The sequence below is a fragment of the Panthera tigris genome, chromosome B2 (assembly GCF_018350195.1).
Source record: "Panthera tigris isolate Pti1 chromosome B2, P.tigris_Pti1_mat1.1, whole genome shotgun sequence".
NCBI lineage: Eukaryota > Metazoa > Chordata > Mammalia > Carnivora > Felidae > Panthera > Panthera tigris.
In genome coordinates, this window is record NC_056664.1 from 91,152,752 (window position 1) to 91,167,730 (window position 14,979).

The 14,979-nt window shown below is 32.6% G+C and overlaps 1 protein-coding gene and 1 long non-coding RNA gene across 4 annotated transcripts in view; one reads left to right on the forward strand and one right to left on the reverse strand.

The window, feature by feature from the left end:
* GRIK2 (glutamate ionotropic receptor kainate type subunit 2) overlaps positions 1–14,979 on the forward strand; it is a 649,982-nt gene that overhangs the window by 501,109 nt on the left and 133,894 nt on the right. The window lies entirely within an intron of this gene.
* Positions 11,944–14,979, reverse strand: part of LOC122238698 — a 12,902-nt gene continuing 9,866 nt past the window's right edge. The window contains exons 2-3 of the long non-coding RNA XR_006217773.1: positions 14,867–14,959; positions 11,944–12,038 (exon numbers count right to left, since the gene is read on the reverse strand). This is a non-coding gene — a long non-coding RNA (uncharacterized LOC122238698). The remainder of the gene's footprint in view (positions 12,039–14,866; positions 14,960–14,979) is intronic.

The following is a 14,979-nucleotide window of genomic DNA, read 5'->3' on the forward strand; positions in this document are numbered from 1 at the left end:
AGGCTAGACTAGGTTCATCAGGAAAGCTTTGTGTCACCTTATTATCTGCAGCTTCTGTACATGCCAATATTTATTAAATTTGCTCTCTATTATCTTTCATGTGGTTTTGAGGATGTGTGAATGCCCGTATCTAAGCTGATTGAAATGGGGTAAGATTTTGTTTCAGTCAGTTTACTTATTCCTTGATCCTAATCTCTTTTCAACATGTTTGAGGATGAGTTAAAGTAAATATTGCTTAGTTATAATATGACATTTATGTAAAGATTTCAGGAACTAGAAGTCAGTGTTACCTCAGGAGAGGTCAGGGGAGGAGCACAAGAGAAATAATAAGACTTAGCAGAAAGAGTAAATAATTATATAAAATAATGTAGAATATTTATTAAATTCACTATTATTCAGTTAATGAATTTTCAGAATATACTATATGTAACAAAGAAGTACATTCATTCCAGAAGAAGCATTCCTATGAAAAGGCAGAGAGCTAAGAGAGAAAGAATAGAAATGGAGACCTAATGTCCCCAAAACATAGCAGATACAGACACTGAAGGTAAATAAAATAAACTGTGCTAAGAGCAGTAAAAAATTCTTTTGAAATGATAAGACAAATATGCATGATCTCCTTATTTTATACATAAGAAAATTGGGGCACTGGATGGTTAAAAAATTTACTAGAAGTCACATAGAGAAAAACATGACAGGACCAGTATTAGTGTCTTGAATGTCTTGGAATAGTTTATTTTTTTTTTCATTTTTTTAAAGTTTTATTTATTTTGAAAGAGAGAGAGAGAGAGAGAGAGAGAGAGAGAGCATGAATTCATGTGCACACAAGTAGGTGAGAGGCAGAAAGAGAGGGAGGAAGAAAATCCCAAGCAGGTTTCACAAGGTCAGCACAGAGCCCAATGTGGGGCTCTAACCCACAAACTGTGAGATCATGACCTGAGCAGAAGCCAAGAATCAGAAGCTTAACTGAGTCAGCCAGGTGCAAATAGAATATGGTTTAGAAATTAAAGCAGTCTCTTCAAAAAAGAAATTATGAAGTATGTTTTAAATTATTAGTAAGACGAAATTCAAAGTTTGAAAGTTTGTTAAATAGCTGTGAGGTGTTATACAGGGGATAAAGCATAATTAACAAGAATCTTATTGAATCACTGGCTCTGTCATAAATGCAGAAGGTATTTTGATATTAAAATCATGAGAAATTCTACTGAAGTACTCCAAATGATAAAACAACTTTTTATGAACGTGATTATTGAGATAACGTCCTGGAAATCCCTGTAAAGAGAGACAGGAAATAGTAATTTAAATATTTTCAATACATACTAAGATAGTTTCAGAATGAATGGAGAATTTTTGGATGTTGATGGAAGAAGATAATTTCTTTATAAATAAGTTCATTTGGGATTTAGAAAAAAGGTTCCCACTGCTAGAAAAAGTTGGAACAGTCTCTTTGTTTAGTGAAGCAGATAGTCATGCTTGAGATGAAAAAATATTTTGAGAAATTAAGGAACTGATAGCTCAGAGAAATGAACAGACACAGATGGACTTCTTGGCCTTGTTTCATGAGCACATTTCCTATTTTATTGGCTTGGGACAAGTAAGTCTATTTAAAGCATCAAAATGCAGAAGAAAAAAATGCATCTTTTAGAAGTGCATAAAATATGTTCTTTGCCTCTTTGAAAAAGTAAATATATACGTGTGTGTATATGTATGTATATACCCACATATAAAACAATAACACATATATAAACACATATACACATATATAAAACATATATATATTCACACATATATAAAACAATAAAAAACAACTCAATTATATAAATGTAATATAGAGAGCAATGGTGGAAAAGAGTATGATGAAATTGGAAATGCTTAGAGTTTTGAGAATACAAACTAATATAAATATTATAATGCATCTAAGTTCTTATTTAATAATTATTCTAAAAATGCATATACTCAAAAAACTCTTGTATTATATTATGCTGTTATAAAACTTGAGCATTAAACAAAATCACTTAAAGTTATCTTTAATGTTTTGTAAAGAATAAGAGAAACATTTATCAGTGGTATATTTATCAGTGGTATATGTGCAATCTGAAAAAACCAACAAACTCATAGAAAAAGAGATGAGGTGTGAGGCTACCAGAGGCAGAGGGTGGTGGGAAAGAGAATTAGAGAACAGTGATGAAAAGGCATAAATTTCCAGTTATAAGATGAATAAGTACTAGGGATGTAAATCAACATGTTGACTATAGCTGACAGTGCTGAATGAAATACAGGGAAGTGGTTAAGAGAGTAAATCCTAAGAGTTCTCATCACAGGGGGCGCCTGGGTACTCAGTAGGTTAAGCATCCGACTTTGGCTCAGGTCATGATCTTGAGATTTGTGAGTTTCAGCCCCGCATCAAGCTCTGTGCTGCCAGCTAGGAGCCTGGAGCCTGCTTGGGATTCTGTGTCTCTCCCTCTCTCTGTCCCTCCCCTGCTCATGCTCTGTCTCTCTCTCTCTCAATAATAAATAAACCTTAAAAAAATAATAAAAAAATGAGTTCTCATCACAGGAGAATTTTTCTTTCCTTTTTTCTTTAGTTCTTTTCTTTTCTTCTTTTTATTGAATCTATACGAAAAGATAGATGTTAGCTGAACCAATTGTGGAAATCATTTCACAATATATGTAAATCAAACCATCATCCTGTACGCCTTAAACATATACAGTGTAGGTCAATTATTTCTCAATAAAACTGGGAAAACAAGAATCTAAGAAGTAAAAAAAGAATAAAAAGAAAGATGTGATTATAATCTAATGCATAAATATGTGGTATATGCTAAATAGTTAAACGTCATTATTTCCACTCAAAACTAGTATTTGGAAGTTAAAATATTGTAAGTAAATGATAGTTTCATGACTATTGACTGATATAATTTTATGCCATTTTCAAAGTCCACATAATTAGGGACTTTTTGATAAAAGAGATAGTATAATTTAGAAAATGATAATTTTCCCTTAAAATTAACTGTATTCTAAAATTTTGCATCTGATGTAGAAAGAAATAATTTCATAGGTTAAAGTGACAGAGAATTCAGGTCTTGACTTAAATTTTTATTTTATTTTTTAATTTAAATTTTTATTTTAAATGTTATTTATTTTTGAGAGAAACAGAGGGAGCACAAGCAGGGGAGGGACTGAGAGAGGGAGACACAGAATCTGAAGCAGGCTCCAGGCTCTGAGCTGTCAGCATGCAGCCTGACATGAGCTTGAACTCACGAGCTGCAATATCATGACCTGAGCTGAAGTCAGATGCTTAACAGAATGAGCCACCCAGCCACCCCTTGACTTAACTTGTAGAGAATGGTTTCTAATCTAGGATTACTGTTTACTACACCTATCTACTAATTTATTTTTGAGTCATAAAACTGCAGCTTGTTGAATGATCTATTTTTCTATATTTTATAATCTGAAACAATGTTAGATAACTTAAGTTTACTCATTTATTTTGAGAGAGAGATTGTGTACACGAGTTGGGAGGCACAGAGAGAGAGAATCACAAGCAGGCTCCAAACTGCCAGTGCAGAGCCTAATGCAGGGCCTGAACTCACATACCGATGAGCTCATGACCTGAGCCAAAATCAAGAGTCAACAGCTTAAGTGGCTGAGCTATTGAGGCACCCCTGTTAGATAACTCTTTTAAGCTACTTTACAATTTCTCTATAAATTTATCTGTCATAATTTTCAGTTTATTTGGTTGATTGACTAAAATAAAAATACTGGGATCATTTACTTACATTTAAAATAGAAAATGTCCTTCATATTACTTGCTTTCTTGGTTAAAGATAACTAACTCATATTCCATTTTGCCTTCCTCACCCCGAGTTTACAGTTTGAGAAATTAGAGCTGCTTTCTTGGCCCATACAATAAATCAAATATCACATACAGTGTAGATAATCACAGAGTCTATGTGGACTTTATACAAGATGCATCTGATTATGTATGGTTGTATTTTCTGTAACTTATTTCTAACAACAAACATTGTGTTGCAAAAGATGCAGAAATAAGAAAAATGTAGCACAACTAAAATAAACATTCAAGTATAAAATTAAGCATTCATAGTTATATTCTGATATTATGGTTGAAAGAAAAAGATTCTAGGGCACAACTGGACAATCTTGATTTCAAATTTAAGAAAATGATTAAAGTGTGGTTTTGACCAAACAAAATATATCTACAACCTGAAATTGTCCCTCTTGTTTACTGCCCATGGCGAATCATAAGAAATCATTAAAATAATCATATGGTCATACTTTGCATAGATTTAAAATAGTAGATACCCACATACAATCTTCCAAATCAGTTTAGCTTACTGTAATTTCTAAAATGGGAAGCAAGTTTTGGGGAATAGGTAGGTTGGGTGATGTGGAATGCTGCAGGGTAAATTTTTAAATGCTGTTACAAAGCTGTTTATTAATGAGGATCACATGATGTTATATGTGTAAAACTAATTAGAAAGGTGATCTTCTTTCCAAATATGTGTCAAAATTATAAAATACCTGTATCCAAAGAATATTATTATATTTTAGAGCCTGTTTCAATGTTAATAAAATAATCTAAGACAAAACTTCTTTTTCTGGTGTTAAGGAAATATGCCAAATGCTATATTACTTTCTGGTAATCAAACCACAAAGCAAATCAAATCAGTAATGTTTTAGGTTTCCTAAACTAACACTTGCATACAAATCCATTATTACTTTTATCCCCATTTTTTATACTATTCAGATAATCATCACAGTGGCTATGAATCAAAGTTGTTATGTACTCCTGGTACTAAGTTCTTAACCATCTTTGTTCTAATATAAGAAACTTTTGATTCATATTTGTGAAAAGAAATTTTAATTGAATCAAAACCAATATGTTTTACAGTGAAAGTAAAAGCTCTAAACATATTAGTGATTCATGCATTAGAGCACTGAAATAATTTAACTAGATGTAAAATCCAAGCTAATCTAATGTTTACTTCGTTTTGGCCTTAGGTGAAAACATAACAAACAAAATTTATTCCTCCAACCTTAACTTGATAAACTAAGTAGTAAATGACAGAATATCATCAATTCAAATCAAGTTTTAACAGTTTGTAATTTTGTGATATTTTTCATGATAAATACGTAGCACATATTTATAAATAAGACACAGAGTTCCAATCATATTATGTATTGGAGCATGTGGTATATTTAAATCATATGGCTTTCAGATGTATTTCTTTTTTTTTATTTTGTAAAAATTACAGTGACTAGCTAGTAAAGCATACTATGTTTTTTCAATGTTAGATTTTACCATTTATCTTGAAATTGAAACAACTTAGAGGGTTAACGAATACTGTAGACATGCTAACAAAATAATCAGATGATCGTAACTAAAAGGCTTCATAGTAAAATACTGCACACACACACACACACACACACACACACACTATGGCTAATAATTCTTCAAGTAACTTTATGCATTGTCAGATATAGTTTTTGTTTTGCCCTTCAAGGAATTTACTTCACCTAAATGTGTAGGGTCCCTTAGAGGCCACTAATCACTGTATTTGTGTTATTGTCTTCTTGTCACTGTAATTTAAATATAAGCATTGTTTTATCTTCTGACAGGGATATAGTAAATAAAGAAGAAATGAGCTAGAAAGGAGAAGATAAACTACAACTGGAAAAATCACAACCATTTTGGGGTGGTTGAACATACAAGGAAGATAGGAAGATAGAATAAATAATTAATGGCTAGCAGCAAGTTGGAGCAGTAGGAAAGTGCTTTAACTACAGATTCCCCACTCTGCACCATGGGGTGCTTGCCACAACCCAGAACCATTAGGCTCTTCAAGTATGGGTCAAATGCTCAACCTAATTGATATATTTCATCCACAGTTTCTTGATTTGTATTTATTTGGTTAAAAAAACATGTTTAATTATTGTAGTGATAAGTGTTCTATCTCTTTTATGTATCTCTGTATCTTTCTCCTTTTTCTCAATATTTTATTTTATTTTACTTTTTGGTTTCAGGAGTAGAATTTAGTGATTATCTTCATATTTTTCTATATTTATGTCTGTATCTATGTCTGTGTCTCTATAGCCATCTATCTATATATCCATGAAGCAAACAAAAGAAAATCAACACACTGTGGTACCAGTAAAAATGGTTCAAGCTAAGCCAGTTTTCCAATTCTCTAAAATATAGTGGTTAGGCATAAATGACAAGAGTTCACTAAATTATGCTCTCAGAGTGATAAAGTTTCCTAAGATCTTACTAGGGGCATTTATAAAACTATCTTCTTTTTCAATCATAAACTTGAATATTATATATATTGAAAGAGATGAGCTTTAATTGCAGTACTTTGTTAAGGCTTTTACAAGGATTTACTTATAAATGTAAGTTTTGTCCTGTGTATGCTGTTTAAATAACTACCCATATAAATGAAATCTTGGATTATTAGTGTTAGAAGGAAGCTTTAGTGATAACCCATGCAGCCTCCCCATTCTACAGATTAAGAAACTGAGGATGAGAGAAGAGACAGATGGTGACAGATGAGAATACTAATTAATACTAATGGAAACACCTCTTGAGAATTATTTCTTTAGCTCTCTATTTGTTCAACAGTGTACACACATAAATATTCTATGTGTATTAAATATATTTTAAATTTAGAGCCTTCATGGATTTGTCCATATTTGAGAGACAAAGTATTTGAGGATGATAAAATTGAATGCAAAATGACAAATTAATTTTTAGTTTTTTCTTAAATGTTGCTTAAACGTTTTCTTAAATTTTTGTGTCACAGTGTCTACACCCACATTTTATGCTTATGAAGTATTTTTTATTTATTTTTAATTTTTTTAATGTTTATTTATTTTTGAGAGAGACAGAGACAGAATGCGAGTGGGTTAGGGGCAGAGAGAGAGGGAGACACAGAATCTGAAGCAGGCTGCAAGCTCTGAGTTGTCAGCACAGAGCCCAATGCAGGGCTTGAACCCACGAGCTGTGAGTTCATGACCTGAGCCGAAGTCGGACACTCAACTGACTGAGCCACCAAGGCGCCCCTGAAATATTTTTTTAATTTAGAGTCTTTTTGGACTTGTCCATATTTGATGGACAAAATGTTTGAGGATGATAAAACTGCATGCAAATTCACAAATTAATTTTTAGGTTTTTCTTACAGTTTGCTATAGGAAATCAATAGCATACTTATAAAGTTGCAGAAGATGATGTTGAATAATAACTTGATTCTTTGGGTTGTTAATATACATAAAGATTTGTACTCTTGTTGTGGTGTCTTAAAAATATTTCAGTGAAGGGGCGCCTGAGTAGCTCCTTTGGTTGAGTGACTGACTTCGGTTCAGTTCATGATCTCATGGTTCGTGAGTTAAAGCCCTGTGTCGGGGTCTGTGCTGACAACTCAGAGCCTGGAGTCTGCTTCAGATTCTATGATTCCCTCTCCCTCTCTGCCCCTCCCCTGCTCATGTTCTGTCTCTCTCTGTCTCTCCAAAACTAAATAAATATTAATAAAATAAATAAATAAATAAATACATAAATACATAAATATTTCATTGAATATTTTAATGTAGTATAAAGTAGAAAAATACTAGTTGTATTGAATGAAGGAAAGACCTAAATATAAATAAAATTTTCCTTAAAGGCTTAAAGAGTTGAGGAAAAAAATGTATCTATTTCTATAAATGTAATAAAAATTATCTGGGTAGCTTTGGGGCATCTGCTGCTGGTTTAGAATGTTTTACTTTAGGAGATATTGAATTGAAGATTAATCTAGACATTCCTTAACTTATAGCTAATCATTATTTATAACTCTTACATTTATTTTTTCAAACATTTTAATGTTTAAATATTAGGCAATTACATATTTCAACATTGACCTTCCTCTTCCTTATCTTGAATCTAACCCAATGGAAGTCCTTATTCTTCAGAATCTGACATTTAAAGCAGTTCAAACAATGTTCCCATCCAAGTTTCTCACAAAGCATTCTTTGTTCCATATGTAGAAATCATGACATTCAGGAAGTAGAGAGAACTTGGGAACATTTAATTGAGTACAAGAGAAATGAGTGAGGCAAAGTGACTTGTCTTATTACACAATCAGAGAATAAAAAAGAGGGGGAAAAAAAAACAAAACAAAACAGAGTGCACTATACACAAAACTACATAATCTGCTTAACCAAGATAATAATCAATCACATTCTCCATTGGGCATCCATCTAGCTTGTACAGATATCCTAAAGCATTATTTCAGTAAGTGTCAAGCAAATATAACAAAAAGGTAATCTTATATTAGGGTAATCAGAGAAAGATTGGAATCTTTTTTTAATCATTTTCAGGGCAGGAAAAACAGTAGGCCCCCTAAACACATGTTTCAGCTCCCAGTGCTTAGAATTACTAAGTGCAGAAGGGATTCCCAGTTTCAATCCTGTGTCTCTGTCAGCACTCACTATTTACATGCACCTCTCTTAAATAATGCTCAAGGATTATGTTATCAACAATGATCACCAGTGGTGGGAAGCTGTGCCTGAAAGGGCTGAATAATGGCTAAGACTTCTTTCTGTACACATTAAAGCAGTGCTTTCATACATAGCCAAAACCCTGCTAATGGGGGGGGGGGGTAGCTAACTAGATGAGCTACCTCATCTAGTTTCATGTTGTTTTCTCTTGTGTCATCAAAAAGTATCTCGTGCCCACTTTTTTTGTGTGCTGTTTCTACTGAGTTGGCTATCTAGCAGCTGCCTGAAGGTCTTATGATTCTTTACCTTTAAAGGTAATGAATTTTATGAGGTAGTGTTTCAAAACACGTCATATCTTAAGTCCTACCAATCACTCATTTGAGGAAACTCAAGATTAAAATGTCTACTCATTTTTTTCTATGCATAAGCTTAGAGTCATTCTAGTGTTTTGCTCATTGTTCAGAGAAAGTTAACTGAATAAAATAGAGAAGTGATATGATTTTAAACACATATTATTATCTCTGGATTTAAGGCAGTAGGAGTAATTCCATCAAGTAGTTTAAATGTGATGCAATCTGGTTCAGGAAGTATATCACAAAAGAGACAGGTAGGGAGAGTAAACAGGGAATTAAGACAAATACTGTTTTTCCAAAGTTGCTACTAACTGTTACTATTACCGCATTGCACCTTGCTTGATAAAATGGAGATTGAAGACCAGATAAATCTTAGCAATTGTTTTGTAAACTCCAGAATACCTTTATACTACAACTAAGAAATTTCTTTGTGCTATCAACTGAGAAACATTGTTATGATAATTTATTCACTAAGAAAGCAACCCTGTACTGTATCTTCTACATCCAGTTATATCACACATTCTAATAACATTGAACAAAGTGCTAAAGGATCTTATTTCTCTCTATATGCAGACAATAAAATGATAATATTTACTGAGCATTTATTTCATTTCCAGTATTGTTTTAATGCTATAGGGGATATACAATTAAAATGACATACTTGCATCCTTTAAGGAGTCTCTTATCTCAATAAGTGAATTTGGCTTTGAAAGATGACAGAAATTATATTAAATAGAGGAAAATGGAAAGAGCATTTTGAATGGAGGAGGTTAAAATAAATATGGTATATTGCTTCCTATCAAAGGACTTATCATCCAAGAAGTAAATTATGCTTTAAAATATAAATATTATATTAATTAATGGACTGTAATGGGGGGAATATTGCAACTGTAAAGAACAGTATTAACAAAAGTGTGGAAATGTTAATATGAATGCCATGTATGAGGTATTTATTGGTCTATTTGCATAGATTATAAGATTTTGGGGGGCACTGTAGGAAACATGGTGACATGACTCACTTTTCTAAAGCTTTGAAAATGAGATAGAGGAGAGAGTAGTTTATTTGGAAAGAAATGCTGTTTTCTTGCAGGTAGTTGATGAAGGAACAACATTACAGTTATGGGAAGACTTGCCTAATAATTATATGTAGGAGGGACAAAAGAGATAGGGTTCAGAGAACCAAAAACAGACCTATTGGGTTAGAGATAAAGAAAACCTAAGCTAAAATTATAATAAGGGATTGTGAAATGGTAACGAAGAGGAAAATCCAATAATTATTTTGAAGAAAAAAATCCAGTAAATCTTGGTAATATATTGGATACAGACATTGAAAGAGAGGCGAACACAGGTGACTTCAAGAATTTGTATCTCAGTCATTGGAAAATGCCTAGATTATCTGGAAAATTGATCGTTTGTAGACACAGGGTCAATTTGGTATGGGGTGGATAACCAGTTTGGCTTTGGTCATGCTGAGTTTGACCAGCTGTACATCCAAGTGGAAATCTCTTGTAGGCAACTAGAAATTCAAGATGGGGGCACTGGTGAGAGTCAGATGAGATTTAAATAAATAAATATTCAAGTTAATTAAGTGTCAGCAAGAGACTACACTAAAAAAAGAGCACAGAACTAGTTTTACAGTGGTAAGAGTAATGATAACTGCATGAAGAGTCTATTGATACTATAGTTCTTGCAGTATGGGCATTACTTTGATTTAGAGTGTGAAGTCATGTTATTTCAATGATTTTTTTTCAGTTGTTACTCTATTTGGACATCTTTTGACATAGTGGTAACTAGCTAATATGTTGCATTAGAGTTTCTGTACTCATCGATTGGGGTAATAAGTGTATGAAAGATAGATTATTCTTAAGCCTTGACCTATATTTAATTGAATTAAGTATATTTATGTTTAATTATGTTTGTTTTTTTTTTAATTATCTTTCTAAATTGCAAACTCATGTATTATTTCCGAGTTTATATAATAATTTTTCCAAGTGTTTTATTCCTTTCATTTCTTTCTTAACCACAGTTTAACTTCATCCACCTTCAAAACCTCACCCACTATTTTTACATTATGAAGCCTTTTACATCTGAGCATAGAAAGCACAATACAGCCTTAACTAATATCCTGCTCATTAATTTTTTGGAAGGTAATAAAATTGACTATAGCTAAGGAAGTCTTTTTCTTAGAAACCAATTCTTAACGTACTTAATATATGCTCAATTCAAAGAATTCCAGTGTGGGCTGGTGTGAATCATATTCTCATACACACACAATTACTTTTTAAGTATAGCAAATTTAATTTACTGAATAATTAAAATTATTTTGGGGGTATAAGTTTTTTATTGATAACTAGCAACATATAATAACTGCTACAGAATATCAATTATCTTTATCTGAAAAAAATGTTACTTAAATTATAGAAGCTGTTTATTTTAAATGACCACAATACTAATTTTCTGGCTAAGGATCGTTGTTAGCATTAATTATGCACCATAAGTGTTCTGTTTGGTAGTATGGATTCAGAAAGGAAAAAAAAAAACAAGAAAAAAACAAAAAGAAAAAAAAACAAAAACAAATAAAGAAAAACTAAAAGTTAAATGATACTTGTTAAATATAAATAGGTCAAATCCCATAAAGCAATTGCTGAGAATCAGGTTTTGTATGTTGGTGGAGTCTGCTGCTGAAGACAGCACTGTTTTATTTGCTATAGAGTAAAAGTATTGGAGGAATTGTCTCCATTTCTTGGACTTTTAGTAATATCATAAAAGATAATTGGACAGACCCAACTTTGGAATGTCAAGGGCATTTTACAGAAATTTCTCGTCATGAACCCCTGTGTCTTATATGGGTGTTAGGAAGATAACTGAACAGCACTGTGTTTGACATTGTGCATTTCCCAAAGTCATATGGCATTATCTTTGATCATTGTTTTTAATAGGCCCCCCCAAAAATTTTAATGTTACTTCTTGATATTTCCTTTTCTGAAATCAAAGATAATTAAAAACAAACAGTTTTGAAAAATAAGCAGTGTACCTTAGAAAGGTTTTTTTTTTTTTTTTCCTTTTTCTAATACATTGAGTTAAATTCCTTTACCTTGATTTATTCTGTCTCAAAGATACTGTGATGGTTCACAAAAAAATGCTGAGGCTCTTGCTTTTTAGCCTTTCTTCATGGATTCAAAGAGATAACTTTTCCTGACAGTGTAAGAGAAGCAGTATTATATTCCATGTGCAAAAGTTAAAATTAAAGTGGCAATAGCAAAATATAGAGCAAAGATAATAGTGTAAAAAACTGTTCAGACTTCAGATAAATTTGAACATCCTTTTAGGATTTTATATCTACACATATATTTATTATTTAATTTTGACATTTAAATATTTATATTACTAGCCTTGGTATTGTGGTACATAGAAAAACAACATTAATTTTGCAATATTTCTGAATAGAGAAATCATATGGCAGTTAATGCATTCGTTAACTAAAACATCTTTTGTTGAACATTTGTAAATATTATTTTTGTGCTCCAATGACATCAAGTCATTACGACCAAATATTAATTTTTCAATGCTTTCAGTGTGCAAAACTTTACAGAGCACAGGGTATAAATGTGCTAAAAACAAAAGTGATGAAAAAAAGAGTATTTTTTTATTCTGCATGAGAATCAAGCAGTTTCTCATTGACCAGAGAGCAGGCAAACTAGAAATAGTATTCTTCTATCATTGGGAACTGAATTAGATCCTAGGAATTCCCTTTTCTTTTTTTATGGGAAATGATGAAGACTGAGCACTGACTGAAATAGGCAGTAGCAATAAGAGGGCAGGGATTTGCTTGTAGGACACCTTCATTGCACAGGGGGCCCCAGCCTTCCGTGCACTCTTGGGCAGATCCCTATTGTTATTTTTAATAATAACAATTTTGATCTTTTCTTGGGTTATTTGTTGCAGTTCAAAATGAGATCTTACAACTGGGTTTGTTTTTATAATCGTCAGGTATGACGCAAACATAAGGAAATATTGTAATTATTCATTGTATGCCTCATTTTCAATAGGCTATTATTTAAGCTGGTCTTATCTAAAATACCTCAACTGGTCTTTTCATGCCTTGTTTTAACTCTTCCTTTAGTAGAAGGCAACCCTGCTTTTTTAAAGGCCTGAGAAGTTCCCACTTTATGTCTGCTCCCACCAGGGATGTCATCAATATGGCATCATTTTAGCAGAACACGCACACTTTATCCTTTCTCCTTCTGAATTTTAATCTATTTTTCTATCTAAGTATGATAGTTCTTATAGCTAGTTCTGTTCAGGATATTCCTGAATTAAACTCATAGTAACTTTACTTCTGGAGTTAGAGTAACCCTTGTGACTCTTTAGATCCAATTTATAGAAATACTCTCCCATTTCAAGCTATCTGCTTTCATGCTGAAGTTGTTGATAGTAGCCACTTCTATGTTCTGTTTCTCAAAAAAATCCAGAATTAGATCAGCAATTTGTCACCAAGTACAAAACATACTTGTAGCTGGAACTCAAGTCTTCTAGTCCCCAAACCTGTAGTCATTTTATTATGCCATTTATAGGCATGGAGGTAATACAAATATATTAATAATGATAATAAAGTTAATAAAAATTCCATCTCTCAATGACCTCATAAAACTTTGGGAATACAAAATTGGTACATAAAATATCAATAAATATTCCTTTCGAGCATAAGGGAGTAGATAATATATAGGGATTTGAAACAAGCAACCTTTGCAGAAAAAGTAAATACTATGGAATTTCAGAAAGGCATAGGATAGTAGCTAGCTGGGTGAAATAGCTGAAGAGATGACTTTCCACTGAGGAACAGCATAAACAAAGACATAATGAAACAATTGGCCAGTCTACATAAGAGTCTGAATAAGGTTAAAAATACTGAATCATATTATGTAGAATTTGGAAATTCAGAAACTTAGAATGTTAAAAGCATTCAATAGCTAATAGAAATTGACTGATTCTAGAGAAGGGAAGTTACATAGTGCAAAACTAACTATGAAGATGATTTGCAAGACAAAATGGAGAAAGGGGAACTGAGTAGGAATTGATTTTGAAAATCCATGATTCAGAACTGAAATGAAAGCGCACTTGAATTTGACAGGATAAAGCAAAGAAGCATATAACACAAAAGTTGATATGACTTAAGCATATTTGTTAGTATTTAAGGAAAGAGATTAAAAGAAGGTGGAAACCAACCTTAAGACTTAAGAACTCAAAGAAGCACCATAATATTTCAGAAACAGAGACTATGGGAAGGAGAGCTAGTATGAGAGAAGTTGTCAGGTTCAGTGTTAAAGCCTTTGAAGTATGAGGTAATAGTGAGCTGCCCAAGTAGGAATATACAAAGATGGATGGAAAGACTTCGAGTAACTATTGATGGCTATAAGTTGAGAGCGTTTTGAAATGATCGGCTAAAGCTGAAGCCATAAGTGTGTTAGGTCATCAAAAAGGTAGGAAGAATCTGAGAGCCAAGACTTAGCCAAAGGGGCTCTCCCATTAGTGGCACATAGGGTAGAGAAGAGAAATGCATGTCACAGAAGTTAAAAGGAAGGTATCATAAAGTTGGTATTCAATAATAGTTTTATTCGAACCTGCAAAATAGTTAAAAGATCTTAAAAAAAAAAGACAGTGGGTCCATCCTAAGGGGAAAAGACAGTGGGAAAGGGAGGAGAAATAGAAAGAGCATCAGAACAATTTAAAATGCTTTAAATGCTAACCAGGTTTGAAATCATGTGCTAGATATTGTAGGAGACACAGGATAAATCAGAAACTGTATTTGAATGTATGCATTTACAATCTAATAGAAGAAGGGAGATATGCATGCATTAATTTGTAGTGAAGTCAGGCTATGTAGGTATAACTTGAAGCTCTTAGTGTTTTAGACATGAAGAAAAGAGAGAGTAACCTGAGTCATTCAAATACAGGTTAAGCTTCTTTTTCAAAGATAACCAAAACACAGTGCTTTGAGTCAGAAAGCATTTTATAACTCTTACTTCACAGTCCAGAGGAGTACATTCAAGTCTGGTGGCACAGCCCTGTCATTCTCAACATAGGGCTTCTAATTCATCTCTAGTCATCACCATCTCCTAAAATTTGGAGAGGGAAA